This window comes from Panthera uncia, chromosome A2 (genome assembly GCF_023721935.1).
Source record: "Panthera uncia isolate 11264 chromosome A2, Puncia_PCG_1.0, whole genome shotgun sequence".
Taxonomy (NCBI): domain Eukaryota; kingdom Metazoa; phylum Chordata; class Mammalia; order Carnivora; family Felidae; genus Panthera; species Panthera uncia.
This window is the reverse complement of record NC_064816.1, coordinates 110,303,751-110,325,156: the sequence shown is the minus strand read 5'-3', so window position 1 is coordinate 110,325,156 and position 21,406 is coordinate 110,303,751. Positions and strand designations below refer to the sequence as shown.

Sequence of the window (21,406 nt, the reverse complement as noted above, 5' to 3'; positions counted from 1 at the left end):
CCCCCCTAGAGTTGTGCAAGAGTAGGTGCCCCAATAATATGCCATTCGTGTGTAAATAGAAGGGGGAATGTGTACTCATGTATGCTTATGTATGTATACACAACCTTTATTCTGTGAAGGCTGCATAAGGAACTAAAAATATTGGTTATTTGTTGGAAAGGTAACTATTAGAAAGGTAGGGGCTGGACTAAAAGGTATGCCTTTTAATACCTTTCTTGGTATTAAAACCATTCAAAAATTAAATAACTTTTTAAGAGATGAAAAAACATCCAGAAAAAATATCCTGGTGGATGCCTCCGTCTTTTCTGAATTCATTGACCTCCTGGCCTGAAGTAAAGGCAGTTGTCAGTCAGCCCAGTGCTGTCCTGTGCCTGCTCCTTCCCCTCCTCACCTGGCATCCTGATTCTCTGCTTCCACCTCACTGTCTCCTATGGTTCCCCTCCCGACTTCAAGAATGCCTCCCCACCACCCTGTCCTTCCCACCACCTCCCATGTGTCTTGTGCTCTGTGAAACTCCTGTTCTGTAGAGACAAGCCCACCTTAATTCTCACTGACGGCTCATCCCTTCCCTCCCTCTTGGCCTCTCCTGGCCCAGTGGTTAACCTGTCTCTCAGTCTCCTGGTGCCCTTTCCTGGGTAGTCCTCACCTCCTCCCAGACCCGTTCTCAGTGGTGAAGGGGCTTGGGCAGGATTCCCTTACTTCCCACAGCCATTTCTAGGCTGTCAAAACACAACTATCTTCCTTGCTATTTCATCTTTTGAACTCCATGTCTTCTGTCTACATTGTCCTCTTCTAATCAATGATGTTGTGGCCTCCTGTCTGCTCACAGGCACTGCCACATCTTCAGTGTTCTTTCTTTTCCCCATGCAGTCCACCCCATCATCATCCATCACTACATGTCTTTCTCCTTCTCTCCCATGAGGCCTCAGACCCCCACCTTCATTTCACATAATGGAGAAGCAGCACCCTCATGTTCTGGGCCTCCTCCTTCCAAAACCCCTTGAGAGATCCCCGACTTCTGAAAAGTCCATAGCAGGCTTCTCTCTCTCTGACAACGTCTCTCAGCTGTCTGCTCTTCCCCCTCACTCAAGTTCACACTCCCCTCTCTGATCACCACAGAGAACTTGCTTAGTGCCTCAGTGTCCTCTGTCTGGTCTCCCACGGAGGCTGCCACACTGGGGCTGCTGTTGCCTTCTATGGTAGAAGCTACAGACCAGGCCTATTCTAGAATACTGCTTTCTGATTTCAACCTGCCATATGCTGTAGCTTACCAATATTCTCTTTTTATATCCCCAAAGCATCACCCAAGTGGTGATTTCATCCCTACTTTCTCCTGTAATTCTAGCAAAGTAGTTCCCAAATCTTGATTTTGGATCACCTGGGGGTGAGGACATTTAAAAGGCTTCATGCTCAGGTTCCACCCCATACCAACTAAATCAGAATTTTGGGGGTGGGAATCAGACATCAGTACTTTCTTGAAGATCTTCAGATGATTTCAATGTTCAGCCAAGTTTGAAACCACTGCCACAGTGTTTCTGGTTTACGCTCACACTTCATGTCATGCCAACATGACAATTAGTCTCTCTAGGAATTTCTTGTCTAGGAAGTGAAAGCTATAAAACGATAAATAACCCTGCTTGCTTTTGTCTGGGCAAATAGTTTGCTCATCTGGGCAAACAGCTCTCTTCCCAGGACAATAGATTGTTTACCTTGGCAAATGGTTCACTTATCAAACAACTGTTTGTTTATTCAAGACTTGACCTTCACCTTGCTGGGTTCACCAGTATTAACTATCGTGTCATGAATTTTGCTCAGTCCCAGTCAGATCTCTCTTTAAAAGACCCACATTGAATCACTTGAACCCAGACCCACAAACCCTATAAATATCCTTCCCTTATTTTTGCTTGAATAGCAGGTTTTTCTGTGGTCTTTTGAAGGAGTTGGCTTTTGATAATGTAACTTCACTGGTCTTTATCTGCACCCTCATTTTACAGCTTTAGGCTAGGAGGAAAAGGTTTCTGACCTCCATCATATGAAGCCCCTCCTCTCCTGTAAATAATGACCTCCAGTCATCTTCTCCTTTGAAACCTTCCCCTGTGTCTAGGGAAGCCACTTCTCTGATTCCTTTACCCACACACCAATATTTCCAACACAAGATGTGTGGGTTTTCCACACATCAAGTAATTCTCTGCAACACCAGCTGGGTACCCTACAATTCAGTTCTGGCATTATCCAGCTGGAGTTAGCCTCAGATCCCATAAATTGAGGGCTTAATCCCACAAGACTGCCCCCACTTTATATGCCAATCACAAATTCTAGGCTGTTACCTGTACTTCTGTAAATTGGGATTCCCACAACCCCCTACATGGGTTCACTAGTTAATTTTCTATATGGATCACAGAATTCAGGGAATTCTGATGGGGGAAATCCAGATGAGGGCAAGGTATGTAGGAAAGGGCACAAAGCTTCCATGCCCTTTCCAGGCACCCCACCCTCCCAGTACCTGCATGTGTTCACCAAGTCAGAAGTTTCCAAATCTAGTACTTTTGGGATATTTATGAGTATTCATGATATAGGCTGATTGATCATTAACTCAGTCTCCAGCCCCTTTCCCCATCTTGCAGGATGGGAGGTAAGGTAGAAAGGTCCAAGCTTCTAACATGGCTTTGTGTTTCTGGTGACCAGCCGTCATCCTGAAGCTATTTAGGAGACTACCCAGAGTCACTTCATTAGAACAAAAGACATTCCAAGGGATTTTGGAAAATTCCAAGGGATTTAGGAGCTCTGTGTCAGAAACCAGGCAAAGACGAAATGTTAGAACAAAAGCTGCTCCTCATGTTCTTATCACATAGGAAATCACAAGGATTTTAGGAGCTCCATACCAGGAATTGGGGGTAGATATGTATATTTATTATTTCACCCTTCTTTCTGACTCCATCCTTAATACCAGGTGTGCTGAGATTTGCCCAAATTGACAAGATCTTCATTTGATCCTGATATCTCTTCTCACTACAGGTTAACAATTCTTTCCTATCCAAATCCTTGAATATGTGAACTGCCACCATGGCGTCACTTTCCTGGGCAGTGACATCCTCCCTCTCTTGCTCCTTTTGACTCACCACACAGCTGAACATTTTCTCCTACATTTTACTAATGAGCTCTTTATTGCCACATCTAGTGGTCTTTCATCAGAGTTCCTTTTGATGATTCTACTGGATATGACACTATTACTTCACCTCTCTCTCTCTCTCTCTCTGCTTCTATGACACGTCACTTTCCCAATGTCACTCCTTCACTCTCGTTCTCTCACATTCTCTCTCTCCCTTTTCTGGTTCCTCTTCCTTGCCTCACTTACCAACAGTGAGTTTCCTCTAACACTCCAGCCTAGTCACACACACCTTCCCTGAAGGCATTCATTCTCCTGGCTTCAACCCCCACCTCCGAAAACAACTCACATGTCAGTATTTAAAGCACAAGATAGACCAGGTGTTTCATAGACAAACAGCCCTGAATTAATCAAATAGCTGATAAGGGTGAGAACATCATTTCCAGGGAGTGGTTCATATGAGCAGCTGGAATTGCAAGCAGAATCTGTGTCAGGATGTGTGCCCAACAGTGGAACTGTAACCTGTGGCCGAGACATCCCATGGCTCCGTTGCATCTTGAAGACCCCAGAGCCCCACTCCCATGACTGTCCATCTATCCCAGCAGCACTGTCTACAAGGCATCAGCCTAAGGTCTTTGGCCAACCCTCAGAATAACTGGAATGGAGTTTATGAAAGGAAAATGAGACATGCCCTCTTGAGAGTGAGGTCTAAGCAGCAAGCCATCATTCTCAACTGCCTTAAGGGTACAGTGAGAAATACGGGTGATCTTTCTGCTATAGTGGAGACACCATGACTATCTTGCCCTGATGTAGTCAGATCATAGGAAGTGAAATGGAGGTAGGAGAGAAATTCCTCAGAGGGCATCTTCCTGAGTTATCCCTGAAAGAGCTCTGGAGACATTCAGAACTACCTTTGGGCAAGCGGTGTTTACTGTTATCTAAAAAATATGTTTAAAACAACATTTTAGCAGCCACTGTACTCAGTGCTGGTGATACAAATATCAATACAACTTGTCTCCTGCCTCCAAAGGGCTTACACACAAGCATATTTTCAATGAAGTATGACAGGATTAGACAGGCTTTAAGGGAGTTAGAAACAAAGAGCTATCATATTTGTAATAGTGTTTAATGTTTCACAAAGTGTTTTCACATCCTTAACCTCATTTAATATTTATAAAGCACAATAACATGGGCAGAGAAAATAGTGTTGATTTTATTTCACAGAAGAGAACATCAAAGCATAAGGAGGTCATATGTGAAATAATGTGTGTAGCATATGGCTGAGAGCTGGGACAGGAACCAGGGGGCCAAGTAGAATTTCCTGCTTTTGTTACCATCTCATGATGCCTTCCTACCTCAGTCTCCTCCATGGTATAAGGAAAGTGCCAGGCTGGATGTTCTTCTTCCATAGTTCCTTCAACTATGACATTCTCTGACTATAACAAGGACCCTCCCTCAAGGAGCTCCCAGCCCAGGAGGGACAAATAGATCAAAACACTGACAACATTTTTCCCATGCCTCCTTTACAGGGCCACTGTGAAAATTACATTACACTATGCACTAACCCAGTGAAAGTGCTTTGTGATTCAAAAAACTAGAGGCAGTGATCTCAGCATGTTGTATAGACCACTTTGTGGCAAGTATTTTTCCAGGCTCTCATTAGTTTTCCAAGTATCTTCCTCCCCCAGGAGACTGCAGAGCAAAGGAGCAGACTTTACTCACCATTGCTAAGAACAGTGTGCTCAAGATTGTTGAGGAAACAATGAACAAGATGAAGCAGGTTGGTCTTAGGGAAGGAAGTGGCTGGATCCATGTGCCAAATGCTTTTCACCTCAACACACATTTTTGTTTTTTTCACAGTACCTAGTTTAGTGTGTCAGTGGAAATTCACAGTGCAAGTTCAATGACTATAAAATGGGGTGGGGGACCGATTTTGGCTAAGGCAAAGAAGGACGAGGAAGCAGGAGGAGGAAGGAGAAAGGCAAAGGAAAAGAGGAGATAGAGCGTTAAAATTTGTAAAATGCTTCTCTCTCCATAGATATCAGTGCCAGGACTTAATTTATCTTGGCATCCTCATATGTTTTTTTTAGAATTTTAAATGAGTGCACTAGGAACTCTAGGTCTGCCGTGGGAGAAGACGCATGGGAAATCTCATGACGACATCATGTTCCAGGAAATCGTGCTGTAGTCGCAACAGCAGCAAACAGCTCCATGCCGAAATTCCTTATGGAAAGATGGAGTTTGCTTTGTGTTGTTTTAGGCTCTCTGGCCCAGGAAGCATTATTGGATGGAAACACTAACCCCACCCCCACCCCCACCCCCACTCCACCCAGCTCCCAGTGCTGTCTTGTGGTCAGTGAGGCGCATGCAGTTAGTGCCTCTTAAGAAATGTGGGACAGGGGGCTGTGTGGAGTGCTGCCAAGGGACAGTGGAGGTGCGTCAGCAGGCTCCGTGACAGGTGGCAGAGGCCAGGGGACTGGGGAATCACTTACAGTCACGGAGGTTTCTTTCTCTCCCAGGCTTTGTGCACTGATGGGAATGAGGCAGCCGGCAGCCAAGCCACATAACGGGAGCCTGGAGAAAGACGTCTTGGGCAATTTACACAAGAGTTTCCTTCTTTAAATAACCACACAGTAAGTCAATATCCCTGAGGGCATTTGTTTATTGGCTGCCTTATTACCTTTTTTTTTTTTTTTTTTTTTAACACAAATCTCTTAAAGACACTTCTGTTGGTTTTATATACACTTGCTCAGGCTTGTCTTACTTTGGTAATACTGAAATTCTGCCATTTGGCAGTTAGGACAGAGCCAGCTTTGAATCTGGGAACAAGAGCAGCTCAAGGTCAATGAGACAGCAGGCTTATTTTGTGCACACGTGTCAGTGAGAAACTTGTCAGGAGACAAGTTTGAGGGACTGGATATACAACGTGAGTTCTAGCTGCCAACCCCAGGGCAATAGGCTACTTATAGGGTTTAGGCGGCAGCTACTGGAGAAACTGCAAATTCAGGTTGCCTTATCTTGTATGAAATATGGTGTCTGTGCTGCTTGTAAATTCTGCCCACATGGAGCTAGGCAATGGTGTGCTGCTAAACTGGCTCTTTGGAACTAAAAAATAAGGAGCAGGGCCAGTTTGTAATGTTACCCAATTTTCATGGTGTAAATACTCCAACTATGGCAAGTTTCCAGCTACCAATGGTTTGTGTGCTTGCACAATTCCCGAATATTTAACACCCAGGTCTCTGGCACTGCTATCAGCAGCTCTGGCCCACCATTGGATAAGAAACAAATTTCTGTTTGGCACTTCCAGATCGGCTTTGGATCCACGCACCAGGCTCCACTTCCCCCCGCCAAAAACAAGACTGGCTTCAGCTTTGCCATTCATTAGGCGCATGCTCTTTGGCAAGCACTTAACTTTCCCCAAACCACAGTTGTCTCTTGTGACAGTAAGAGTTCAGAAGATGATACAGTACATGCTGTTTAGAGTTTCTGCCAAGCCACTCTTTGAGAACCACACCTTTCTTGTGGTACCATATTTGGATTGGGGTGATTTAATCAGGGATCGACGCTGACCCTGGGGGAGTCCATTCATCAGCTGGCCAGTGGCCAGTCAGATCTCTCCTTTGATTACTTGAATAGAGCAAATTTGAGCTTAGATTGGGGAGTGAAGAGACAGAGACAGAGGAGACCCTGTCCCTCCAGCTGTGCACCTCAATCTGCCTGCTCTTTGACCTGATTGTTCAAATTTATCTTGGAGTCTGGGAGATATCCCAGCTGCTCCAACAAACTCTCTTCTGCACTCAGGCCAGCCTGAGTGGGATTTTGTAAATTACAACCACTAGAGTTTTAAATAAGGCATAAAGGATCCTCAAGACTTTTTTGGACTCTAATATTAAACCAGTGGTCTCAAACTGTGGTCCCTCAACCAGCAGGATTAACTTCGTTTGGTGATTTGTCAGAAATGCCCCACCTCAGGCCCCACAAACTCTATGGACGGGGCCCAGCAATTTTCATTTTTACAAGCCTTCTAGGTGATCTTGATGTGTGCTCATGTTTGACAGCTGCTGCATTACTATTCTAATGTTATATTTTAGTTAAGAAAGACATTTTCAGAAGGACTGATGAGGTTTTTTTTTCTGATTAGTATTTTTAGATTGGAGGACAAAGGTCATTTTTTTTTTTTTGTAAAAAAGTTAGTACTTTTTATAAATAACATCTATTTACAACTTGAAAGAAATTACAACAAATTTCCGTTTTAAAATTTTCATGTCAGAGGACCAAGGCTGACATTTCAAAGATGACCCTAAAAGAATACAAGGAGAAGTTGCATGTGAGGAATGAAAATGCCACCCATTAAAAAAAGAAGTGGAAAATAAGCACCAGTACCTAAAATAGTTTCAAAATGGTGAAGGCTGGAAGCAAGCACAGAACAGATGACCCAGATACTGTGTAGTTTTGCATTGGAGAGGATTTCACAAAATGTACCTCAAACATGGAAATGCCTAATAACTTCTGGCATAGGAAATAGCACTAACGATTGATTTATATAAGTCCAGTAAAAAATGAAACAGGAGGGGCGCCTGGGTGGCTCAGTCGGTTAAGCAGCCGACTTCGGCTCAGGTCATGATCTCAAGGTCCGTGAGTTCGAGCCCCGCACCGGGCTCTGTGCTGACAGCTCAGAGCCTGGAGCCTGTTTCAGATTCTGTGTCTCCCTCTCTCTGACCCTCCCCCGTTCATGCTCTGTCTCTCTCTCTGTCTCAAAAATAAAACGTTAAAAAAAAAAACAAAAAACAGGAAACTTGGGCTTAATGTCATCCTGACATATCTATAGTTTTCCCTCTAAGGTTTGGAGAGATACCGGTAGGAATCTTCACTGCAACGTCATCTTAAACAGGCAGTTTGAATGAATAGGGCTCACTTGCACGTTGGTTGTTTGAAAGCAACATTGCTTTCCTGTGAAAAATCATACTGTTGGACAATAGATTGCAGGCTGGACAGTGGAATCCTTCATGCAAGGATACCGCAGTGCTGGTAGTGGTGCAAGGTCCCTGCCAGCTTGGATCCCAGAAGTGACCTGTTCAACTGCGGGGCTGAGGTTAGGGTGGGGAGGTGGGATGGGACCTGGAGGGAGGGGAATCGGGAAAGGCTGGGAGTCCTCTGGTGGAAGGAATGGGGGCTCCCTTTACCGCAGTGTCAACAGTAGGGGGACTATGAGTGGAGGAGGGAGGTTCTGCAGTTGAGTGTCCAAATATGTGAGTTGTCAGCAAGCTGGATAACTGAAAGTTGGGAACTGCCCCTATCTGCCATTGAGTGCCTACTGTAGAGCCAGCCTCTGAAGCAAGATTGAAGGGCACAGTGGTTATGCTTGCTGGCTTTGCAGAAGATGGGTCCTGGTAGGTCCCAATGAGCTCCCTGGTAGGTAGCCTTGGGCTAGGCACTAAGACCTGCCGTGCTTGGTGTCCTCATCTGGAAAATGGAGGTGATGTAATAGTAGTTTTTCCTTACAAGGCTGTTGTGCAAATTGAATGAGATAATGCCTGTGAAGCGCTTAACACACTGAGCCTTTATGTTAGATGTTGTTGTCCACAATTAGTCCCCTGAGAGACTTTAGTTAAATGATTCTTACTCTTTTCTGAAAAAGAAAATGACAGATTAGAGTTTAGTTAGAGAGGTTGATTAGCTAAAACATGTAAGAAGTATAAAGAGGACTTTAATGGTTGTGGCAAATTGCACCTACTTTCTCATGTGAGCTGGTGATCCACATCTCTGAATCTTCACAAAAGATCCTGACACTAGAAAATCTTACTAGGAGTGTGTTCCGCAGGGCTTTAGGAATTCTAGAGAAAATAAATACAGGAAAATTTTCCATAATAATTCATGATGGATAAAGGATGTTTATTATTATAGTGGTTATTTTTTTTTTCAATATGACCGCTCTTTGAAAGTAATGGGATTTAAAGAAGAAAACAAAACAAAGCAAAAACAAGCCCTGCCTGATAGTGCAGGGACACTGCCTGGATATATTTAGTCATGTATCTTTACTTTTCTGACAGTCCCAACTGCTGAAAATATTCACAAGTGTGATTTTTGCCTTTGTTGCTTTGCTGGGTAAATACAGATAATACACTGCCCTTCTGGGCTTTAAAAATGCTCTGAAAGGCCTAAAAGGTTACAGCTATTTGGCTGTGCCACAGGGTTTCCCAGGGCCCTAGTGATGTGTGGGCAAAGCAATATTGGTTATGTGGCACTCAGTGAGTGTGCTAGCTACTGCCAATGTCATCTAGATGATACTACTGAGACAGGACCTCCCAAGCCACACATGTGTCTGTCCCAAGGATTTGGAACACATCCCTGAGGCTGTGATTATAGGCAGTTTCCTTGGCACCTTTCGCCATTACTCCCCAACTGCCTTATCTTTCAGTCATCCTTCAAAATGCTAGCTTTGAGCAGATGCAGCCCAGTCTGCCTTATTCCCCAGTGTATCACTAGTACTTTTTACAGGGCCTGGGGCACATTAGGGGATCTATCAACATTAAATAGATAATTGACCAGGGTTGGGTATCTAAACTTGCATGGACTCCTACACAAAGTCTAGTCTCAACCTGAGCTCCAAGAAGTTAGGATTAAGAGAAGGATTTGTGGTCACATACTGAGAACACTTAATACCCAGGCAGTAGTGAGGCCAAATATTAGTAACATAGAATACATGGGGATGATGTGTCTTCTTATCCACCCCATTTCAGGCTGGAAAAGTCATGTGTCTTGACTGTGCTCTGAGCTGAAGGAAATATAGAAAAATTAGCTTACATGTCAAGAAGGCAGATGCATGTCAGTCCTTATTGACACTTTGGAAAACAGGTCTAGGGACCATTTATTCGTCCAACAAATATTTCTTGAGGCCCTACTATGTGCCAGGAATGATTCTAGGTACTGGTGATATATCAGTAACCAAAACAGACAATTTCCTTGTCCTCATGGGTTTCCATTGAAGTGGAGCAAAATAGACAGGAAACAAAGAGGTCAATAGCAAAGGGTGGTGATGGAACTATGATAAAGAGAACTATAGCAGGCTGAGGGGATGCAGAAAGTCAGGGGGTGCTATTTTAGCTAGGCTGGTCAGAAAAGGGCATTCTGGAGCAGAAACACTATGGACAGAGACGTGAATACAAGGATCATAATAACATCTCAAGAAAGAAGATTCCAGGATGAGGGAAGAGTGAGTGTAAAGAACCTGAAGTAGGGGTGACATTGGCATATTCAAGATACAGCACGAGGGCCTATCTGGCTGAAGAGTGTGCAAAGGAGAGAGCAGTAAGAAATGAATTCAGCAAGGAAATGGGAGCCAGTTGCTGGAAAACATTTTAGGCCAAGGCCAGGACGTTGGGTTTATTCTAAGTGTGATGAGAGGCTTGTGAGCAGAGAAGTCATCTCCATTTTTAAAGGAGGACTCTGGCTGCCTGTTATGTTGAGAAGAAACACTGGAGACAGAGGGGGAAGCAGGGAGACCAGCTCGGCGGCTATTACAGGAGATCTGGTAAGAATTCGCAGTAGCTTGGATAAGGATGGGAGAGCAGAAGAAATAGTAAATGAAGAAATCTGGGATATGATTTAGAGACTGAGCCAATGGATTGAAGGTAGCATTTGAGAAAAAGAGAAGACCAAGGATGACTTCAAGATTTTTTACCTAATTAAATGGAAGTTTTTCCTGCGATGGGACACACAAGGATTGGGTTTTGCGAAGGGGAAATAAAAGATTTGGTTTGGGATCTGGGATATTATTATAGTGACCTGTTGCTGCATAACAAACCACCCAAGACTTAGTAACTTAAACCTGCAATTATTATTATTTTCCATGTTTCTGTAGGTTACCTGGGCTTAGCTGGAAAACTCGTGATTGTTTTTCTCTGGAATTTGCAGGGAGACATCTGGGGCTCACACATCTGGCTGGCAATTGATGCTGGCCATTCGCTGGCAGCTGCCAATGGCAGTGCCAGCATATGTTGCTTAGTCTCCTTACAGTAGGGCAGTTGGATTGCAAGAGGGAATACCCCTAACCGTTGCATTCCAAAAGAGCCAGGTAGAAGTTCCAAGGATTCTTATAACTAGCTTTACAAGCACCCAAATGTTACTTCTGCTGTGTTTTACTGGTTAAGCAAACCACTAAGTCCAGCCTGTATTCAAGGGAAGGGGAGTAGGACTTAACCTCTTGATCTGAGGAGCAGCGCACACGTATAGGGAGGGAAGGTGTGATTGGCAGTCATCTTTGGACACCATCTATCACTGACACTCTGAGATGTGTATTGATATTCAAGTCTGGAACTCAGGAAGAGACTGGGTCTCCAGAAATTGGGCAGGAAATTTCTTCTCAGAGATTTTTGGTTAGATTGTTAGACCTGATATAGTTAAATTAGAATTTGCTCTCCTGCTTTTTCTTTAAAAAAGTGATCTAGCTGGAACTATGTTATTCTTTTACACGTGCCTGTGGTAGCTAATAAATGAACTGCATTCTTTTTAAAATCATCATTATTAATTACTTAACACAACGTCTGATACTGTAGACACTTAATCATTATTAACAGCTATTACACTGGTGTACTTCCTTATTCACATTATTTCTAAACTGAATAGGTGTCCTATGCTACATCTCTGTGGCATACATTTGTCCAGCTATATTCATGTTGGGTTGATTGTTCCTGATATTATAAAACATTTCAGACCCATTCTTCCTTCTGACCCCATTATTAATGTATGTACCTTTTCTCAGCCTAGAGTCTTCAGACGTATTTCCCGAGTCCACAAAACCTATAAGATTAAACTTTTCTGGATTTTCACACGTATGATAATCTTAAAGTAATCTGAGCACATTCTAGAATTCCAAGACTACCTCCTTTTATTGAAGTACTCCATGCAATTTCATAGGGACATTTGCATTTAACATATGGTCATGTTAGTACCAAGTAAAGCCAAATTACTATACAATACACACTCTAAGGTTTTTGCACTCATTCCATAGAGAAAGGTTTAGTGGTCCATATCATTGGCATATGAAACTATAAAAACCTTAGACCTGGCCATTAGTACATATTCACAGAGTCATTGGCTATATTGTGAAATCTTATCATTAAATTACCAATGGTTAGATTGTAAATGCAGTAGTGAAAAACAAAGAATTTTTGTTTTCAAACAGTATATTTTTCAAACAGTATATTTTCATTTCAGTATCATATTTTGAAATCTGACGGGGCACCTGGGTGGCTCAGTCAATTAAGAGTTGGACTCTTGATTTCGGCTTAGATCATGATGTAACGGTTCATGCGATGGAGCCCTGCATGGACCTCTGTACTGACAATAAGTAGCCTGCTTGGGATTCTCTCTCTCTCTCTCTCTCTCTGCCTCTCCCCCACTTACAAGTGCATGCACTCACACTCTTTCCCTCCCTCTTAAAATAAATAAATTTTATATATATATAATTCAGAAGTGTGCTAATGATAATGGATAAAGGATTTTAAAAATGCTTATTTTTAAAAACGATAAGAAAAAAAGATAACAATAATGGTCCAGCTTTGCAACAAGTGAAATGAAACACATCAATGCAAGCATCAGCAATTTAGTGGCAGCAAATAACATCATTCATTACTCTAATGTTGATAATTTGCATTTTATTGGTTTTGTAGCTTAGTTTGTATTTAATTTGTAAACTTGATTTAGTTTTAGATTTGCATAACATCTATGAGCATAAGACAGTTACACTTCCCTCATCTTAAAGAAACATAATTAAAATGATTTAAGTCAATGCTGATGATTTGTATATTTGTTTCCTTCAAAGTCTTGCTTCATTACTCATGTTTGAGAAATACTGACTTTGTGAATAAACTTCTATAAATCTAAGAAATAGTCACATCATATTCTAGAAGGAAAGTAAAGAAAAAAATCACTATAGGGCTCATTTTTTCTTCTTCTCAGAGATGTTTATAGGCTTATAAAATTCTGGTTCCAGTTGTTTTTTTTTTTTTGTTTGTTTGTTTGTTTTTGCTGTTTGTTTTTTAAACATTTTCTGTTTGTTTTGCCTGTGTGGAACATAGGAGAAATTTCTACATGTATCTCTAGGCCTGCTTTCTGGTTTTCTAGAGAAATTTGCTCTGATTATATCAATCTACTTTCAGTTTCAGAAACATACCAAGCTCTTTGTGACCTCAGCACCATTGTACTTGCTGTGTCTTCTGTTCCAGCTAGAGCACTTTCCCTTGGCTTTTTGCATGGCTCATCCTTTTAAATCTTTAAGTCTTTGCTTAAATTTTCCTTCCTCAGGATGCCCTTCCATGATCACCTCTGTTTAAAGGAGTCTCCTCTTATTTTCTGTCACCACCTTATTCATTTCCCTCATAGTACTTATAAGATCTCTCATGAATTAAGATGTTTTACTTGGAGCACCTGGGTGGCTCAGTCAGTTCAGTGTCTGACTGTGGCTCAGGTCATGATCTCATGGTATATGAGTTCAAGCCCTCCATCGGGCTCTCTGCTGTCAGCACAGAACCTGCTTCAGATCCTCTGTCCCCCTCTTTCTCTGCCCCTCCCCCATTTACGCTCTCTCTCTCTCTCTCTCTCAAAAATAAATATATATTAAAAAAAATGTTTTACTTGCCCACTGCCTGCCTCTCCCATCAGACTCTAAGAGGGAATGCTGCATATCTGTCTTTTTGACTATTGTAGCATTGAGCACAGTCTGTGGCACACATAGGGACCCAATAAGCATTTACTAAATTTGGAAATATGCTAATCACTGCTTTTATGACTTCATGTATTCCTGGAAACCTGTCATCTAGGAAGCCAGGGTGAAAGTACCGATGACTTCTCAATGGTGAAAAATACCCAGTGAGTGAATTAAAGAATCCAGTAGAAGGTCTAGGTGTATTGGTTGAGCTGAGTGGTGCAAAGCAACCAAACCTAGGGATCAACTTCCCAATAGAGGCAGCTTTGCTCACTGAGCTGCAAATACCCAATTGTTCTCCTGATTCCCATGATTTGCCGGCCCTCATGGTTTGATGAGGGGGTAAGAGGGGAAAAAAAATGACCCTTTAAGGCCCTGTCCTATCAGACCATGCCAAAATGAGTACCTTAGTCAGGATAAGGACTATGCAAGTTGATACCCAATTGATGGATTCAGTGATCAAAATAATGACTAGCTTCCAAGCCTTGGATTTTATCCACTTGTCTTTGAACTCTGATGAATTATGTATCAGATAATTACCACTTTTCATTATCTTGAATATGCACATTTCCCCCACCTTGTAATATTTCTGAAGTCAAGATGCATCTTAATAATTTATATCATGTCATGATTTACTTGGCAGCCTTTTTATTTTTTAAATAATATATAGAACAATGTACATCTTACAATTCATGGAACTTTGGAGTCACTAAAATAAGTAACCCTCTCTCTCTCTCTCTCTTTTTTTTTTTTTTTTGTGACAATTGGTTAATAGCAATTGGTTAAATGAAGGCTCTTACTAGTGCTTTTCTAGGAACCAGCCATGGTAGAAGCATTTCAGCAAAGAGGGTTTACCAACAATTCCTGTGCCACCATGATTATTTTCCAACCAAGGAGTAGGTTCTGTTTTTCCTTCACTTGAGTCTAGGTCAATAATATGATTTACTTTGATCAACAGAATGTGGGGGAGTTGACACTGTGTGACTTACGGGTTATGACAGGACTTCCATTTCCTTTGAAGAGCCAGCCATGTCAGTGTACATACAACTACTAATACCCCCCAGCCATCAGCCAACCCAAGTGCCCTAACCACATGAATAAGGCCATCTTGGATCTTCTAGCTCCATGTGATCTGCCTCAGACAACACTTTGAACCATCCCCACGGAGCCTGGTCTGAATTCCTAATCCATAGAATCATGAAAAAGAACATGGTTTTTGTTTGAGTTCTCTAAAGTTGAGAGTGTTTTGTTACATGGTAATCGATAACTGGGACAGCAACTGAGTTAGGACTTAAGCCCTATAAAACTATTTTCTCAATTTCCCCCAGTTTGGAAGAAACTCTCCTCCTCAAATGAAGAAATACTCTTCAATGATATGAGCCTTAGAAAAATTGCCCATGTTTTCCCCAGATCATATTTCCCAGCACTAACAAAAAAAAAAATCCATGAAGTACTATGAGAAGACACAGTTCAAAAACAAATTGTGCTGGAATCATCATGTCCTCAAATCACCTTTCCATTCACAATTTTTTCTACTCCATGTGATGCTTCATTGAGTATGTGGAGTTCCTAAAAAATGTTTTCCTGCATAGCCTAATGTATAATTCCCTGCATAATCACCAGAGAATCACCTCTAAAAATGTCTAATACTTCAATATAAAAAATGATTGCCTAGTCATGGCAATTCCGTAAGAGAACAATCTTTGAATGACGACTGTTGTTTAAGACCATGATTAGTCAGAGATAATGATCTGGATCTGACAAACCTCAGAACTACTAGGGCACAAGGCATGTGCCCCAAAGCAACGATTAGAGGGAATAGTGGAGGCAGATCTCCTGAGAACTGCCACTCAGAACAGCCATCCCTGCTGACCAAGCAGGATATCCTCAGTGTGTGCAGCAGTTTCTCAATAGGAAGTGTGAACATTAGGAACATTGCAAAAGGCAGGGCAATAATTCTGAAAGATTAATATCCGGTGAGGTGTGAAAGGAAAATGTAAGCTACTTACTTTGCAGTAACAGCCTCAGAATGGAAAGCTATTTTGGTAGCCAAATGTTGGAAAGTTAACATTAACCAAATAAAACCATGGGGTCATAAAGCCAGGAATGTGCATGAATTCATAAGTCCGGTTTTCCTAAGCTTATTTGCTCTTCCAGAAGAAATTTTCCTCTATTGCTCCATGAAATATGATCATGTGTATGTTTACACTTTAAAATAAACCACATTATCTCTTATGGTCCTATTATTCCTATTCCATAGCTTAATCCATGTATGCAATCCAATTGCTTTAACATTTCTTTAAATGTAAACATAATACTTTCTCCTTTGTGTCTGCCTCACCTTCTTAATGGGACACTAAAATTGAGAATGCAGGGCACCTGGGTGCCTCAGTCAGTTAAGCGTCCAACTCCTGATTTCCTTTCAGGTTATGATCTTATGGTTCCTGAGGTCAAGCCCCGTGTTGGACTCTGCAATGACAACACAGAGTCTGCTTGGGATTCTCTCTCTCTCTGTCTCTCTCTCTCTCTCTCTCTCAAGAGAAATAAACATTTTAAAAACTTGAGAATGAAATATCTCCTGCAGCCTTTGACTGGCACGTGAGGACTTCTCTGGGATCTAGCAGGGGCAATAAAACCTTCTGTGAGTCCAAATGAATCTGTTGTCCCAGAAAACCTAGGCAGTCATTCTGTTCCATATGGAATATGTCTGGACATCAATCTACTGATGGATGCAGTCAAGACAAGGATCAATACTATCCCTATTATGATTTAGTGGAGACTCAACTTTATTTTAGATTACTATATAACATCCAGGAGAGATATTAACCCAGAGAAAACTATGGAATGGAATCATTACCAAGAAAAAGCAAACCACAAAGGAAAGGAGACTGTGGTCGCAGAAGATTTCAGCCTGACAGATACTACCATGAATTCAATGATCTGCAATGAGAAAGAAAGTGTCCTTTTTCCTAACAAGGGCAAAAGCCTACTGTCATTTTGTGGTTGTTGGAAAAGTACACTGACACTCAGTTGGCAACACCCCGCTGAGGCCTCCAGCTTTTTCTCTGGACCCCATCAACATTCCTGAGATAACAATGTCAGATATTATAGGCCATGCATTAAGAATCCGCATTTGAAGCTGGAAAACTGCTATTGGTTTTTCTGCAAATAAATCTAGAAAGAACATCTTATGCTCTTTTCTAATAAAAGGAGGGGGTGAGGAATTCACATGAACTCAAAGAGCCAAAATTGAGTTTCCTGGGACATGACTCTTCTCTCTTGACAAGAATAATTTAAAGTAGCTTTGGGGGTGGGAGTGTGAGATGTCCTTATAACCTCTCCCCAGTCTCCAACATTTACCCTCACAGCACCTGAGTGTTTTCATTTCTCTTTGTGACACTCTACTGAAGGATCATCAACTAAGCCTACTTCTAAAGATACAAATGGCCTTGGCAAAGAGTGAAGCAGTAGAAACGCTGATTTCACCCAAGAGCTAAGCACAGAGAACTGGGACCAGGCAGGGCTCCGGAAATGTGTTTGTGAATTTGAACTTGAAACTTGAAGGTTGAATGTATATAAGATAGATTTTGTTGGGACTCCCAGGTGAGGCACCAGAGTTTAGCTAGTGAGGCTAAGGAGAGGGGCAGCTGTAGTGGGGGAATGACTATTGGGAAATCATGGACCTGAGTGACATAGGACAAGGACAGTGGGAAACACTGTGCATTCAGAGGGAGAGGCTTTGCAAGGTGGTAAAGCATGTAAAAGTTGTGGAAGGGGGCCTTTCAAGGTCAGTATCATCTAGGGTTAGCCGTATTTTCAATAAGGGATGAGGGAGAGCTACTCATCCTCCTTCTTCTTCCTCCCTCTTTTGGTTCCCAGGGTCTAAGACTTAGGCTAGGACTATTGATCCCAAGACTTAACTTCATGGTGAACTTCTTCAGTCTTCTTGGCATCTGTGGACTGGTTTCTTCAAACTCAGTCATCCTTGTTAACCATGTTATATGGCACGATATTCTGCAAACCACTGGCTTAGAGAGACAACTCATGGGCTACTTTTAAGGTGATATTGTCTGTACCTCAGCTAAGATTTGCAAGGGTCAGTCTTCTGTTACTACACTCTGAGTTTATTAGGCTCAAGCTCCCTTGGTCAGCCTGAAGAACCACAATTTGCTAATGAGGGTTGGGCTTGAAACAGTTGGGCAATGAACCAGTTTCCTTTATCTTCCTTTGCATTGACAATGGTCATCATGATTCATATGACATAGTTCCTCGAAAGACCAAAAAAAAAAAAAAAAAAAAAGATGCAAAACAAAATTCACAAAATACTTCCTACTGCCTATGGCTTACAGATACATATTTTAATATCATTTTTAAGTGCATAGTTAAGAGTGTTTGGGTCTTCAGAGTTGGAGGCGTTAGAAAAAACTATTTCTGATAACTGAATATAGGTAATTGAACTGTATTTGTTTCTAATTTATCTTTTCTTTAGTTAACTTTCTCACTGCAAACAAGCTAAAAGGTAGTGAGTTTTAGCACAAAGTTGACTTCTTAAACATAGAAGTAAAGAGTTAAGGCTTTGTAAGGATGTACATGACACAGACAAATTAAAAACAAATTATATTATGGATTAAAACCCTGATGTTTGAATCTCCTTGTAACAGTATAGTTAAAAGAAGAGGTCCAATCAGGATGTAGTAAGATGATAAAATTACTAAACTAAACTAGTGTGGTTTTCAAAGTGTGGCCAGGGGACCCCTGGGGAGCCCTGAATTCTTTTCAGGAAACCCACAGAGTCCTGCCTTTTCCAACTACGTATCTGTGTAAGGCTGGATTTTCATTATATACTTCAGCTAAAACAGCACAACTGACAGATTGAATGCAGAAATAGATAAGAGATTCTGCCTGTCTTCTCTGAAGCCAGACACTAAATAAATTTCCAAAAATATGACACAATGAAGTGTTTTGCTACGTTTTTGAGGAAGAAAATATAATTAATTTTCATGAAAAATAGGCCATTTATGTTAACATGTACTGGGTAGTTATTACATTAAATCAATGAATATATATTGAAAAAATTTCTTTGCTTTAATTTCTAGCATTGTCAATGTTAATCAATATAAACTATATAAGCAGAAGGTCTTTAAGGGCCTCAATAATTTTTAAGAGTGGAAAAGAATCCTGACTGTAAAACAGTTGAGAATTGCTCCACAAATCCTGGCTTCTTTTCCTCAACCTAATTCTCTAAACTCTGTAACCATCTAAAGCCTGTTTCTTTAGCTTAAGCTGGTTACCACCTTTACTCCCTTCTCAATTTCCCTCCAACAATATGCTCATATGCAAGGGTAATATAAAAATATTTAGCAACTGGTATGGCATGGAAACCCATCAATTAAAACATTCGCAGAACCACTAAGCAAAGATCATGTCTGAAAGCAACAGGTTTAGTCCCTCTGTCTCTGAGCTTCTCTGCCCTTTCACTTGTAAATCCCATCTGCCTGTGGCAATGTGAGAATTCCCTCTCCCACCCAAAAGACTGTCTTCCTCACAAGTGAATCCTCTCACTTAGTGTGGCACCTGGTACATTGTCAGGGCTCCACTGGAAACTCTATCTGAGCCCACACTTACCTGTCTTGAGTGTAAACCCCTCCCCTTCACCTAGCAGTGTCCCTCCAACCAGTCTAGAAGAACATAGCGTTTCCCTGCAATGACACAAAAGGAAAAGGTCACCAACCACTTTCATCACCATCCTGATTTGCTGCTAGGAGATGGAGCTTCAGGTGGTCTAATATTATGCAATGTCTTGAACACCTGGAGAAGATTTGTTTAGCCTTAGAGAATGGGCGAAATGCCTCAGAGACCTTAGTTTAACCAAGCCATTTAATCCACTCTAGTTAAAACCTCTTAGCACATTACACAGTGGGCAGCAGAGTGAGCTTCTCAAGAGAAATGAATGGAATGTATTTAGATGTCTTTTTTTGGAGGGATGAGATTACGAGAATTGGGAAAACCAGATGCAGGGGATTTCCAAAGGTCTGAGGCCAAGCTGATGACTGCCAACTCTGCACACTTAGATGGAGTTCTCCTAGGACGTGTACTTCCTCATGCACTTGTCCTTTCCCTCTGATTTGCTGTTAAGGATTGAACTGTGCCTTCTCAAATTCATATGTTGAAGTCTTAACCCCCAGTACCTCAGAGTGGGACCTTGTTTGGAAACAGGGTCTTTACAGAGGTAACCAAGTTAAAGTGAAGTCATTATGATGGGTGCTAGCCCCATATGACTGGTGTCCTTGCCAAAAGGGGAAGTTTGGACACAAATACATACAGAGGTAAGACAATGTGAAGATACAGGGAGAACAACTTACGAATATGAAGACAGACGTGTCTAAGCCAAGGAGAGAGGCCTGGAACATGGCCCACCCTCACAGCCCTCAGAAGGAACCACTCTTGATCCCAGACTTCTCACACCCAGAACTGTGAGAAAATAAATTTCTGTTGTTTACAGCACCCCGTTTGTGGTACTTTGTTACAGCAGCCATAACAAACTTGCCTCTGGGTTCCCAAATCACAGCCCCATTCTTTCCTCAGGGGAAGAATTCTAAGGAGTTCTTTATTTGAATAAAGTGAGGTATAGAAAAATAAGGAGCAGTTCCTTTTAACAAATCCCTCAGCCACACATGGCTTGTGAGATTGGCCTCTTCCTCCACCTCCAGGGCTTCAACAATAAATGAGTGGAAGTGTTGGGCCCCCTGAGTGGTAGGAACCAGAGTGCGGCCTGGCATTCATGGAAGCGAGGCCCCTGCAGCCTCAACACAGCCCTCATTTGGGGATGCCCTTCTCAGGGACTTCTCCTTCTGCTCTTCAGCCTTGCTAGAGCTGACCCCAAAAAGTATTGGCCCCATGCATCTTGTTCCATCAACATCAACTCTAATCTGCAATCTTGTGAAGCTATTCAGGGTTTTGATGTTGCTACTGACCTTGACATGGCCCAGTCCAAACTCATCCTCTTCAGCTGTTCTCACACCCTCTTCTGTTCTTCACTTCCCCAATGTCCTCACTCTTCTCATGACATGCTGACCAGAGAGTCATCTTTGGCCACTCTCTGTGTTCCTTCTGCTACATCTGCTCTGTTGCCAAATCTTGTACATTGCTCTTTACAATTTCCTCTCACTCTGCCTTTCCTGGCATGTCCATTACCAGCAGCCTCGGTCAGGCCATTCATGCCCCATGGATGAAATTGGGATACCGTCTGACATTGTCCACTGTTTGGACACCAGGGATATTTTGACTTGGGAGCATCTAGTAAAGGATAGGGTAAAAGATATGGGGAGGTCTAAGAAGGGGTGAGGTGAGAGTCAAGGATGGGTTGTTGGTTAGGGACCAGATAAGGCTAATGGGCGGGGGAGTGGAGGGGAGGGGTGGGGTGAAGTCATCTAGTGCACAGATTTCATGGTACTAAAAAGAAGCTGAAAGTTTAATGGTTTGTTTTTAGGGGATTAAAAGTTGATATGAATGTTAAAATGTCAGCGACTACCACAGAATGTCAACATCAGAATGTCACAGATCATTGCAGACGCCTCCATCTGGTTGCTTGAATT

The 21,406-nt window shown here is 42.0% G+C and overlaps 1 long non-coding RNA gene across 1 annotated transcript; it reads right to left on the bottom strand.

Moving 5' to 3' along the window:
• Nucleotides 1–8,528: 8,528 nt before the first annotated feature.
• LOC125930850 (uncharacterized) lies at nt 8,529–21,202 on the bottom strand. The gene is made up of 4 exons (XR_007460264.1): nt 20,786–21,202; nt 19,437–19,510; nt 8,841–8,940; nt 8,529–8,735 (listed from the first exon to the last, which is right to left on the bottom strand). It is a non-coding gene; the product is annotated as an uncharacterized LOC125930850 (long non-coding RNA).
• Nucleotides 21,203–21,406: the final 204 nt, after the last annotated feature.